This window comes from Staurois parvus, unplaced genomic scaffold, assembly GCF_062004578.1.
Source record: "Staurois parvus isolate SC_StPar_1 unplaced genomic scaffold, SC_StPar_1.0 ptg002864l, whole genome shotgun sequence".
In the NCBI taxonomy this organism is placed as follows: domain Eukaryota; kingdom Metazoa; phylum Chordata; class Amphibia; order Anura; family Ranidae; genus Staurois; species Staurois parvus.
In genome coordinates this window covers 508,079-521,609 of record NW_028320660.1, presented here as the reverse complement: position 1 = coordinate 521,609, position 13,531 = coordinate 508,079, and the positions used below count along the sequence as shown (strand labels likewise).

The window sequence follows — 13,531 nt, the reverse complement described above, 5'->3', positions numbered from 1 at the left end:
TGCATTACGGCTGGTCAATGATACGGTGGTATTTGATTGCCTATGCATTTTTATTTTTTGCACAATAAAAAAAAAAAAAAAGTGACGATTTTGAAAAAAAAAAACAATATTTTTGACTTTTTGCTATTAGACATTTAGACATGTCCAGTAAAAATTTTTTAAAAATCACATTTCATCACAAATTTAAGCCAAAATGTGTTCTGCTCCATGTCTTTGCTATAAAAAAATCCCAATATGTGTAAATTAATTGGCTTACGTGAAATTTATAGTGTTTACAAATGGCGGTATATATACTGGGTTTTTTTTTTTTTTGTTTTTTACTAGTAATGACGGCGATCAGTAACTTATAGCGGGACTGCAGTGGGCATTCTGACACTGGGTGGAACTGACCTGTTTTCACTGACATCCCTAAGAACACCAATACAGTGATCAGTGCTAATAAAAACCACTGACACTGTACTAATGGCAGCTGGGAGGAAGGGGTTAACATGTGGGGCAATTAAAGGGTTAACCTGTGTTCTGTGTTACTATGGGGCTGTGTGTTAGTGCTCTGCACAGCCATGCAAAGCAGTGGGCAGGAGCTGACAGGGGAGAGAACTGTTTTGTTTACAAACCATTCCCCCCCCCCCCCCTTCACTGTCGGAGATGTTCGGCAATCACCGGGTGCCGATGAGTAAACACCGACTGGGACCCGGTGACTGATAGCTGCAGCCGCGAATGGTGACGCGGGTAGGGCACATGGGCGCCCCCTACCTGGAAATGCAAAATCAGGTATATACACGTGATTTTGTGCACCCGTGCCGCCTTGTAGCAGTACTTCTGCTATAGGGTGGACGGGAAGAGGTTAATACAATACTGATGTTTACCTTCCTGGGGACACCTCTGGCACGTGTGCATTCTAACGAATATTCTCAGTATCCTAAAATGCTGCGATGTGAAGACACCTTTGCTCTAATGACATGATCACAGATCTATAGTATAGGTTCTCACTCTCACAAGCCTTCCTCTGTTTACTTCCCGAAACACCATGTGACAAGCAACATCACAGGGGCTGTGTCATCACTTAGGCTACTTTCACGCTGACTTGCGGCAAAAACACATATTTCACACGTTTATACCACGGTTGCTGTGCGTTTTGTGGTGTGTGTTAAATGTGTTGCATTGCAAAGCATATTGGTGAATAGCTGGTTGTTAAGGACGTCATCAGGTACTGGCTTCTTAACCATTTGACAACCAGCCTATAGCCGAATAAAGGCTACAGCGCAGTTGTCCAGTTCTGGGAGGGCGTCATACGACATCCTCCTAGAACGCGCCCTCCCGCGTGCCCCCAGCAGCGCGCATCTGGTGATCTCTGTGATTGCTGAGTACCAGCAATCAGCCATCTGCTGATTGCTGGTACAAAGCTTTACAGGCTCCTGAAACAAATAAATAAGTGCACATTTTTTTTCCACCAGAAAATTTTAAAAAAAAAGTGCTTTTATTCATAAAAAGTGAACTTATCCTTTAACTAGCAGCTATTGATTGGCTGTGAAGGATGCCGGTGGGCGGCCACTTCTTAACAACCAGCACATTTCTGCCACATGACCTAAAAAAACGCACCCTGGGTGAGGACTGGTTACACTCTGAGGGCCGGATGACACCAGGACGGCCCAGGAATGCGGCACTGAAAGACTTGTGGAAGAAGTGGGAGGACTGGAGAACTCGGACACTCAGGGCATTGTTGGCCACAACTTGGGGGCCAGTCACACAGTTTTGTTTTTTCTTTTATTTTGATTTCAGTGAGCTGTACCCTGTGCAGGCCTGGGGGGGGTCAGCCACAGTCTGCCTCCCCAGTGTTCTGGGGGAAAACTGGGGGAGGCAGGTGGAGGGAAACACTGGGCTGGGGGGGGGAAACTGGGGGAAAAGGTGGGGGGGGGGGGAAATGCTAAGGGGGCAGGGGGGAAGAACGCTAAGTGGGCGGAGGGGGGGATAAAGCTAAGTGGGTGCGGGGGGGATAACCCAGAGGGTGTGGAGGGGGGGGGATAAAGCTGAGGGTGTGGGGGGGATAAAGCTGAATGGGGCGGGGGGGATAACGCTGAGGGGGAAATTGGGGAGATGCTGAGGAGGCAGGTGGGGGGGACGCTGGGGGGCAGGTTGGGGAGCCCCAGCTATATCTGTGCCTCTTATTCCCCCACCTTCTCCAGACATGACCTCCTATCAGCCTTTTTATACAGACAATCCCCCCAGCCTTCTCCACAAAGCCCCCCGGCCTCCTCCATCCACCTACCCAGCTCTCCTGCCCTCTGTCCTCCTCACCTGCTCAGCTCAGCTCCCCCCGGGAGGCCATCATCCCCACCCCGGCCGTTCCTTTCCTGTTCCCCTCTCAGCTGCTCCTCTCCTCCGCCTCCCATAGACTTTACATAGCTAAAGATGGCCGCCGTTTTCTCTGTATAGAGCCGACTGGGAAGGGAGACATCTATGGCGAGGAGCGGTATTACACCTGAGAATGCCATCTTGTGGCAGAACTCAATAATAACCATTGAATGGCCCCAATCCTGTGTAATTCAGTGTTCTTGCAAAGATCACTTATTGTTATCTCACAAATATATTCTTATTCTTATAGCCAAATTTGCCACGCTAACTCCTCCCACAGTTTTTACACTACAAAGACAAGTAATATATCAAAACGTGCGGATTGTTCCCGATCGGATTGCTATTACTTTGTGGAACGTTTCGCCGAATCGTTCACGAAATATCGCGGTTTTTGTGGTGAAATTTTCCCATAGGAATGAATGGTGCAACTAGAGTGAGAAATGACAAAGCTACAGTGTGGAAGGAAAAATCAGAACATGATTTGTAAACTGCCATCACTATGTCATTTTCAAGCCCACCTACACATATCTTATATCAAAACGTTCAGCTAACCCTGCTGTCACTAAAAATGTTCACGGCTAAGCCATAGTCCTGATAGTTTTCACAATATGACCATTTGTTTGCAACTCACCCCTCCCATTGACTTTCATTGAAACTTCACTCACAGTCACCTGAAATTTTAAGGGACATTTTTAAACTGCGACTGTGCATTCATTTTTAATATTTCAGACACATACTATACATCAAAATTTAGGTCTGGTTCTTGTGATTCTAACAATATAACCCTTTTCACGGTAGCATTTATACTTTTAAAACTACAAGTGTTTGAAGATGGCAATCGCCAGTGAAGTTGGCAAGTTGGAGCAGTGTGTATATAAAAATGCCTCTCAGAGTGAGTTGCCATAGCAACCCAGCTGTGTCAACAGAGGCTCCGCCCACTCCTCTGCCCTTGCTGTAGAGTGAGTTGCCATAGGAACCCAGGTGTGTGAGCAGCCAGCAGAGTGACAAATGCTACTCCGCCCACTGCACTTGTAGACTACTGCTGCAGGCAAGAACACAATTTCCCCAGAAATTGTACCTTTATTACTTAATATTAGATATATTTAAGCTGTTTTCAGGTACTCCGGCATCAATTACTACCAGGATGCCGAGATCTTCACGACGTCCATCTCGTGGAAGGCCATCACGTCAGGAGGGCGGAGAGTCTCCCATAGCTCATCGGACGAGGTCCAGAGCGCAACATCGGCAGAGAAGGGAGGACGCCGCCATCAGCCGAAGCCGATCTCCAAGAGACCGCAACAGGGCTGCTGAGCACCACCCAGAGCCACAGGGAGCACCGGCCATGGAGCCACAGGGAGCTCTGGCCATGGAGCCACAGGGAGCTCTGGCCATGGAGCCACAGGGAGCTCTGGCCATGGAGCCACAGGGTGCACCAGCCATGGAGCCACAGGGTGCACCAGCCATGGAGCCACAGGGTGCACCAGCCATGGAGCCACAGGGAGCACCGGCCATGGAGCCTCGCGGCGAGGAGCAGGTAATCTGTACCATTTGTTTAGCAGATTGTGAAGATGGAGACGCCAATACTACCCTACCCTGCGATCACCAATTCCACAACCGCTGCCTCCAACAATGGGTTGAACAGAGTGCTACCTGTCCCATGTGCCGGGCGAACATTCCTATCGTGCGAGGGAACCAGGATTTCAACCGTATGAGAGAGTTTCTAGATGACAATGGAATCGACTACGTGATCGATGAGGAGAATGGTATTATAGAGATCTATTATTAATATTATCAGCTTAGATGTATTTATTGTATTATATATTTTAAGAGTTTTCCTGTCTTGTAGAAGTTATAGTATTTAATGCTTTAAAAAAAACCCCAAAAAAACAAAAAAATTTAAAAAAAAAACAAAAAAAAACAAAAAAAAATATAGTTGTTGAATATTATTATTAGTATTATATATTTTAAAATATGTTCTTTATTGTAGTAGTCTAAATATTATTATTATACTGTATTTATATAGCGCCAACAGTTTGCTCAGCGCTGTACATTACAATGGGAGACAATACATGAGACAATACAGTAACAATACAATAAAATACATGAGGGGTTCGAGGGCCCTGCTCCTTGGAGCTTACAATCTAGGAGGGAGGGGAGAGTGGTACAGGAGGAAATAGCAGTGGGGGATGGAGTGGTGGGGGGAGCGGAGGAGATCAGCAGTTAGGTGAGGGCGGGGTAGGCTTCTCTGAAGAGATGGGTTTTCAGGGTGCGCCTAAAGGTGAGGAGGGTAGGTGACAGTCTGATGGATTGGGGTAGTGAGTTCCAGAGGATGGGAGAAGCCCTGGAGGCGGGCATGGGAGGAGGAGACCAGGGAACTAGAGAGTAGGAGGTCTTGTGAGGAGCGGAGAGTGCGATTTGGGTGGTAGATGGATATCAGGTCGGTGATGTAGTTTGGGGCAGTGTTATGAACAGCTTTGTACATCAGTGTTAGTATTTTGAGTGTTATGCGTTGGGCAATCGGAAGCCAGTTGAGGGATTGGCAGAGGGGGGTGGCAGATACGGAGCAGTTAGTAAGGTGGATGAGTCTGGCCGCAGAATTCAGAGTAGACTGAAGCAGGGTTAGCCTGTGTTGGGGTAAGCCGACAAGGAGGGAGTTACAGTAGTCAAGTCGTTATATGATAAGGGAGTGAACGCGTTGCTTTGTAGTTTCTGGAGTTAGGAATGTGCGTATTTTGGAGATGTTGTGGAGGTGGAGTCTGCATGAATTTGTCAGCGATTGGATCTGGGGCTGGAAAGACAGATTGGAGTCTAGAATGACACCAAGTACTCTGGCTTGCGGGGTGGGGCTGATGGTGGTGTTGTTGGTCGTGATGGAGAGGTCGGGGGGGGGGGGGCGCGGGCTGGGGGGAAAACTAGGAGCTCGGTTTTGGCAAGGTTTACTTTGAGGAAGTGAAGTGACATCCAATCTGAAATGTCGTTCAGAAGGCTAGTGATTCGGGCGGAGACTGAAGGGATGAGGCGAGGGGTAGAGAGATAGATTTGAGTGTCATCGGCATAGAGATGGTAGTGGAAGCCATGGGAGTTTATCAGGTGACCAAGGGAGGAGGTGTAGATGGAGAAGAGAAGGGGCCCGAGGACAGAACCTTGGGGGACCCCAACAGAGAGGGGGAGTGAGGGGGAGGTGGCAGCGTTATAAGTAACGCTGAAGGAGCGTTGTGATAGATAGGAAGAGAGCCAGGAGATAGCGGAGTCTCTGAGGCCGAAAGAGTATAGTCTTTTGAGGATGAGGGGGTGGTCGACCATGTTGAAAGCCGCGGAGAGGTTGAGGAGTTGTAGCACTGAGTAGTGGCCATTGGCTTTAGCGGTTAGCAGGTCGTTGGTGAGTTTGAGTAGGGCGGTTTCAGTGGAGTGTAGAGGACGGAAGCCAGATTGTAGGGGATCAGGAGGTTAAAAAATAGAAAACATAAAACAGTGCAGCGCTACAAATTCCTATACAAATGAACATATATTATATGCTAATCCAATATATCTTATCCCTTGTAAGAATATAGTACTGTGGTCACTCCCAGTGACATCTAAAATACTATGTCCTTGAGTGTCCTAATAAGTGAAACACAACAACTCTTCATGCAGGTGCTCCAAACTGAGTGTGAATCCACAGTGACAGGGGTGCCCCCTCACCTTCCTGCCCAGGCCCCTCAGGACCAATGAGCTAAAAGTGCCTCTTTATGTTCCTCCAAAACCATGGAATCCTCCTCAGCAGTAGTGGTGGGACTCTCCTCCTCTGGTAGGTTTTGTGTCCAGTTAATACCTCCCGGTACTAGGACAGGTGCCTCTCCATAACAATCCCCAGTAAAGCCAAAAGATCCAACATAGTGTAAAACCGTTTACTTTATTAAAAGCCACACTACAGTTGTCTACTCACACTTATGCAGCTATTCATCAGCGTTTGTTACACCACACCATAGGTGTACTGCCTGTGTGGATCCTAATAGGGTGCACCAAGATGGCACCCACGCTGGATATGACGTCACTGCGCGGTCCGTTTAGGCCCCTCCCACTGGTGTATCTACGCGTTACGTCACGATTGGTGCACGTGACTTCCTCAGGATATCCTGAGGAAATCACGTGCACCAATCGTGACGTAACGCATAGATACGCCAGTGGGAGGGGCCTAAACGGACCGCGCAGTGACGTCATATCCAGCGTGGGTGCCATCTTGGTGCACCCTATTAGGATCCACACAGGCAGTACACCTATGGTGTGGTGTAACAAACGCTATTTTAGATGTCACTGGGAGTGACCACAGTACTATATTCCTACAAGGGATGAGATATATTGGATTAGCATATATTATATGTTCATTTGTATAGGAATTTGTAGCGCTGCACTGTTTTATGTTTTCTATTTTTTGACTGTGTTTGGTGCCTGGGTTGTGGCACTTAAGTGCTGGCTGCTTAGCGTTTTAACGGTATAATAGCACAGGGGGTACTATATATTAATAGGATCAAGGAGGTTGTTGTCGGTGAGGTGGGAGCTTAAGCGATTATAGGCAAAGCGTTCGATGAGTTTGGATGTAAATGGCAGCAGGGAGATGGGTCTAAGGTTGTTCAGGTCAGTGGGATCCAGGGAGGGTTTTTTAAGTATGGGAGTGATGTGCGCGTGCTTCAGAGTGGAGGGGAATGTGCCAGTAGAGAGGAAGAGATTAAAGATGTGAGTGAGGGAGCGTAGGATGGAGGAGGAGGGTGATCGTAGGAGTTGTGTGGGGACAGGGTCAAGGGGGCAGGTGCTAAGGCGAGCTTCAGAGATCTTAGTGACCTCTTGGGTGGTAACGGGGTCGAAGGAGTGGAGTGTTGAGGGGGTTTTAGCGTGAGGAATGTTGGGTGGGGTGGAGGTCTGGACAGTGGTGAGGTTGAAGGAGAGGAGTGTCGAGGGGGTTTTCGTGTGAGGGATGCTAGGTGGGGCGGAAGTCTGAGCAGTGGTGATGTCCCTGCGAATTGCGTCGATCTTGCTTTGGAAGTGGTTAGCAATCTCGTGGGCGGTGAGTGAGGTACTGGGTGGAGGTGGGGGCAGAGAGAGCAGGGAGTTGAAGGTGGAAAACAGCCGGCGAGGAAAATATTTATATTTGTTGGCACATTTCATGTGTGCCCACCATTAGAAGTGGGTGGATGCAGGGAGGTTTCTAATGGTGGGCATACCACCACACACTTTTCCTTGAAGAGATATTTCAATTATAAAGTTGTTTTATTGAGTTAATGTTTTATTGTTAACCATTGTTGATTTCTTTGCAGGAATGTCAAACTGCAGCACTGACCTGTTTATTCTGACAGCAACAGGGTCTTGCTTTCAGAATAGACATAGGTAGGTGTGTGCAGTGCTGTCGGATGAGATTTTTCATCCGCAGTTAAAAAAAAGAGCATATATGCCGAAGCATGGGGGCCTGGGGTGGCCAGTGGGTGGATGGCCCCTATGCTTCGGTATATATATTTTATATTTGTTGGCACATTTCATGTGTGCCCACCATTAGAAGTGGGTGGATGCAGGGAGGTTTCTAATGGTGGGCATACCACCACACACTTTTCCTTGCAGAGATTTCTTCTCTTTTTTTTCATTCAGCCCACAGGCTGCATAAAGAAAAAAAGAACATAGCATATACACCCAACAAGGACCAGCGACGTACTGGTACACCACTGGACTTTGAATGGTTATACCAGGGTGATGCCTGCAGCTGCAGGCATCATCCTGGTATCATTTTTTTCAGCCGGCGATGGGCTTTTATGTAAAAGCATTCCTAGTGGCTAATTAGCTGCAGAAAATGCCCCCCTCCCCCTCCCTGAGATAGCATTAACAGTGATCAAAAAAAAAAATTAAAGGGACAGTGTAAAAATAATTAAATCAGAAAAAAAAGGAACCTCGCCCACCCTCACCTGCGATCGACAGCGTTGACCCTGTGCCAGTATGGAAACAGCGATTGCACCATGCAGGTGAGGTATCGCCACGAACGTTGGATCAAGGGCAGTAATTATAGCTCTAGACCTCCTCTCTAAATTTAAAATGGTAGCTTGTAAAGGCTTTTAAAGCGTTGCCTATAGATATTAAAAATGTATGCAATTTGTCGCCATTGCACAGGGCATGCGCAATTTTAAAGCATGTCATGTTTGTTATCTATTTACTCAGCATAGCATCATCTTTTATATCATACCAAATAACTGGCCAATATATTGTGTTTTTGTGCATTAAAATGTAAAAAAGTGTATATTTTAAAAAACAATTGCGTTTGAAAAATCGCTGTGTAAGTACTATGTGAGATAAAAAGTTGCAGCACCCACCATTTTATTTACTAGGGTGTCTGCTCTAAAAAAATATATAATGTTTGGGGGTTCACTTTAATTTTCTAGCAAAAATACTGATTTTTTTAATGTGAACAAAAAGTGTCAGAAAAGGCTTGGTCTTCAGGTGGTTAGAAGAGTGAGTGATGTGTGGCATAAACTTCTAATGCTAAGCATAAAATGCCCCAAACCCCCAAAATGACCCCTTTTTGGAAAGTAGACACCCCAAACTATTTGCTGAGAGGCATGTTGAATCGATAGAAGAATTTATTTTTTTACCACAAGTTTTTGGAAAATGACAAAAAATTACACAAAATTGTCATTTAAATCGTTTCTTGCTCACACATGCCATATGTATATGTGGAATTACTCCCCAAAATACATTCTGCTACTTCTCCCGAGTATGGGGGTACCACATGTGAGAGACACGGGCTGGGGGGAAAACTAGGAGCTCGGTTTTGGCAAGGTTTAATTTGAGGAAGTGAAGTGACATCCAATCTGAAATGTCGATCAGAAGGCTAGTGATTCGGGCGGAGACTGAAGGGGTGAGGCGAGGGGTAGAGAGATAGATTTGAGTGTCATCGGCATAGAGATGGTAGTGGAAGCCATGGGAGTTTATCAGGTGACAAAGGGAGGAGGTGTAGATGGAGAAGAGAAGGGGCCCGAGGACAGAACCTTGGGGGACCCCAACAGAGAGGGGGAGTGAGGGGGAGGTGGCAGCGTTATAGGTAACGCTGAAGGAGCGTTGTGATAGGAAGAGAGCCAGGAGATAGCGGAGTCTCTGAGTCCGAAAGAGTATAGTCTTTTGAGGACGAGGGGGTGGTCGACCATATTGAAAGCCGCGGAGAGGTTGAGGAGTTGTAGCACTGAGTAGTGGCCATTGGCTTTAGCGGTTAGCAGGTCGTTGGTGAGTTTGAGTAGGGCGGTTTCAGTGGAGTGTAGAGGACGGAAGCCAGATTGTAGGGGATCAAGGAGGTTAAAAAATAGAAAACATAAAACAGTGCAGCGCTACAAATTCCTATACAAATGAACATATAATATATGCTAATCCAATATATCTTATCCCTTGTAAGAATATAGTACTGTGGTCACTCCCAGTGACATCTAAAATACTAAGTCCTTGAGTGTCCTAATAAGTGAAACACAACAACTCTTCATGCAGGTGCTCCAAACTGAGTGTGAATCCACAGTGACAGGGGTGCCCCCTCACCTTCCTGCCCAGGCCCCTCAGGACCAATGAGCTAAAAGTGCCTCTTTATGTTCCTCCAAAACCGTGGAATCCTCCTCAGCAGTAGTGGTGGGACTCTCCTCCTCTGGTAGGTTTTGTGTCCAGTTAATACCTCCCGGTACTAGGACAGGTGCCTCTCCATAAGCATCCCCAGTAAAGCCAAAAGATCCAACATAGTGTAAAACCGTTTACTTTATTAAAAGCCACACTACAGTTGTCTACTCACACTTATGCAGCTATTCATCAGCGTTTGTTACACCACACCATAGGTGTACTGCCTGTGTGGATCCTAATAGGGTACACCAAGATGGCACCCACGCTGGATATGACGTCACTGCGCGGTCCGTTTAGGCCCCTCCCACTGGCGTATCTACGCGTTACGTCACGATTGGTGCATGTGACTTCCTCAGGTCATCCTGAGGAAGTCACGTGCACCAATCGTGACGTAACGCATAGATACGCCAGTGGGAGGGGCCTAAAGGGACCGCGCAGTGACGTCATATCCAGCGTGGGTGCCATCTTGGTGCACCCTATTAGGATCCACACAGGCAGTACACCTATGGTGTGGTGTAACAAACGCTATTTTAGATGTCACTGGGAGTGACCACAGTACTATATTCCTACAAGGGATGAGATATATTGGATTAGCATATATTATATGTTCATTTGTATAGGAATTTGTAGCGCTGCACTGTTTTATGTTTTCTATTTTTTGACTGTGTTTGGTGCCTGGGTTGTGGCACTTAAGTGCTGGCTGCTTAGCGTTTTAACGGTATAATAGCACAGGGGGTACTATATATTAATAGGATCAAGGAGGTTGTTGTCGGTGAGGTGGGAGCTTAAGCGATTATAGGCAAAGCGCTCGATGAGTTTGGATGTAAATGGCAGCAGGGAGATGGGTCTAAGGTTGTTCAGGTCAGTGGGATCCAGGGAGGGTTTTTTAAGTATGGGAGTGATGTGCGCGTGCTTCAGAGTGGAGGGGAATGTGCCAGTAGAGAGGAAGAGATTAAAGATGTGAGTGAGGGAGCGTAGGATGGAGGAGGAGGGTGATCGTAGGAGTTGTGTGGGGACAGGGTCAAGGGGGCAGGTGCTAAGGCGAGCTTCAGAGATCTTAGTGACCTCTTGGGTGGTAACGGGGTCGAAGGAGTGGAGTGTTGAGGGGGTTTTAGCGTGAGGAATGTTGGGTGGGGTGGAGGTCTGGACAGTGGTGAGGTTGAAGGAGAGGAGTGTCGAGGGGGTTTTCGTGTGAGGGATGCTAGGTGGGGCGGAAGTCTGAGCAGTGGTGATGTCCCTGCGAATTGCGTCGATCTTGCTTTGGAAGTGGTTAGCAATCTCGTGGGCGGTGAGTGAGGTACTGGGTGGAGGTGGGGGCAGAGAGAGCAGGGAGTTGAAGGTGGAAAACAGCCGGCGAGGAAAATATTTATATTTGTTGGCACATTTCATGTGTGCCCACCATTAGAAGTGGGTGGATGCAGGGAGGTTTCTAATGGTGGGCATACCACCACACACTTTTCCTTGAAGAGATATTTCAATTATAAAGTTGTTTTATTGAGTTAATGTTTTATTGTTAACCATTGTTGATTTCTTTGCAGGAATGTCAAACTGCAGCACTGACCTGTTTATTCTGACAGCAACAGGGTCTTGCTTTCAGAATAGACATAAGTAGGTGTGTGCAGTGCTGTCGGATGAGATTTTTCATCCGCAGTTAAAAAAAAGAGCATATATGCCGAAGCATGGGGGCCTGGGGTGGCCAGTGGGTGGATGGCCCCTATGCTTCGGTATATATATTTTATATTTGTCGGATGAGATTTTTCATCCGCAGTTAAAAAAAAGAGCATATATGCCGAAGCATGGGGGCCTGGGGTGGCCAGTGGGTGGATCTTTTATATCATACCAAATAACTGGCCAATATATTGTGTTTTTGTGCATTAAAATGCAAAAAAGTGTATATTTTAAAAAACAATTGCGTTTGAAAAATCGCTGTGTAAGTACTATGTGAGATAAAAAGTTGCAGCACCCACCATTTTATTTACTAGGGTGTCTGCTCTAAAAAAATATATAATGTTTGGGGGTTCACTTTAATTTTCTAGCAAAAATACAGATTTTTTTAATGTGAACAAAAAGTGTCAGAAAAGGCTTGGTCTTCAGGTGGTTAGAAGAGTGAGTGATGTGTGGCATAAACTTCTAATGCTAAGCATAAAATGCCCCAAACCCCCAAAATGACCCCTTTTTCGAAAGTAGACACCCCAAACTATTTGCTGAGAGGCATGTTGAATCGATAGAAGAATTTATTTTTTTACCACAAGTTTTTGGAAAATGACAAAAAATTACACAAAATTGTCATTTAAATCGTTTCTTGCTCACACATGCCATATGTATATGTGGAATTACTCCCCAAAATACATTCTGCTACTTCTCCCGAGTATAGGGGTACCACATGTGAGAGACACGGGCTGGGGGGAAAACTAGGAGCTCGGTTTTGGCAAGGTTTAATTTGAGGAAGTGAAGTGACATCCAATCTGAAATGTCGATCAGAAGGCTAGTGATTCGGGCGGAGACTGAAGGGGTGAGGCGAGGGGTAGAGAGATAGATTTGAGTGTCATCGGCATAGAGATGGTAGTGGAAGCCATGGGAGTTTATCAGGTGACAAAGGGAGGAGGTGTAGATGGAGAAGAGAAGGGGCCCGAGGACAGAACCTTGGGGGACCCCAACAGAGAGGGGGAGTGAGGGGGAGGTGGCAGCGTTATAGGTAACGCTGAAGGAGCGTTGTGATAGATAGGAAGAGAGCCAGGAGATAGCGGAGTCTCTGAGGCCGAAAGAGTATAGTCTTTTGAGGACGAGGGGGTGGTCGACCATGTTGAAAGCCGCGGAGAGGTTGAGGAGTTGTAGCACTGAGTAGTGGCCATTGGCTTTAGCGGTTAGCAGGTCGTTGGTGAGTTTGAGTAGGGCGGTTTCAGTGGAGTGTAGAGGACGGAAGCCAGATTGTAGGGGATCAAGGAGGTTAAAAAATAGAAAACATAAAACAGTGCAGCGCTACAAATTCCTATACAAATGAACATATAATATATGCTAATCCAATATATCTTATCCCTTGTAAGAATATAGTACTGTGGTCACTCCCAGTGACATCTAAAATACTAAGTCCTTGAGTGTCCTAATAAGTGAAACACAACAACTCTTCATGCAGGTGCTCCAAACTGAGTGTGAATCCACAGTGACAGGGGTGCCCCCTCACCTTCCTGCCCAGGCCCCTCAGGACCAATGAGCTAAAAGTGCCTCTTTATGTTCCTCCAAAACCGTGGAATCCTCCTCAGCAGTAGTGGTGGGACTCTCCTCCTCTGGTAGGTTTTGTGTCCAGTTAATACCTCCCGGTACTAGGACAGGTGCCTCTCCATAAGCATCCCCAGTAAAGCCAAAAGATCCAACATAGTGTAAAACCGTTTACTTTATTAAAAGCCACACTACAGTTGTCTACTCACACTTATGCAGCTATTCATCAGCGTTTGTTACACCACACCATAGGTGTACTGCCTGTGTGGATCATAATAAGGTGCACCAAGATGGCACCCACGCTGGATATGACGTCACTGCGCGGTCCGTTTAGGCCCCTCCCACTGGCGTA

At 46.7% G+C, this 13,531-nt stretch overlaps 1 long non-coding RNA gene across 16 annotated transcripts in view; it reads right to left on the bottom strand.

Moving 5' to 3' along the window:
* LOC149429009 (uncharacterized) overlaps positions 1-13,531 on the bottom strand; it is a 645,951-nt gene that overhangs the window by 153,086 nt on the left and 479,334 nt on the right. The window contains exon 1 of one of the 16 annotated variants that reach the window (XR_016310643.1): positions 2,296-2,404. The exons of the other annotated variants lie outside the window; for them this stretch is intronic. This is a non-coding gene — a long non-coding RNA (uncharacterized LOC149429009). Of the gene's footprint in view, positions 1-2,295; positions 2,405-13,531 lie in introns of those variants that run through there. 16 annotated transcript variants of the gene reach the window in all.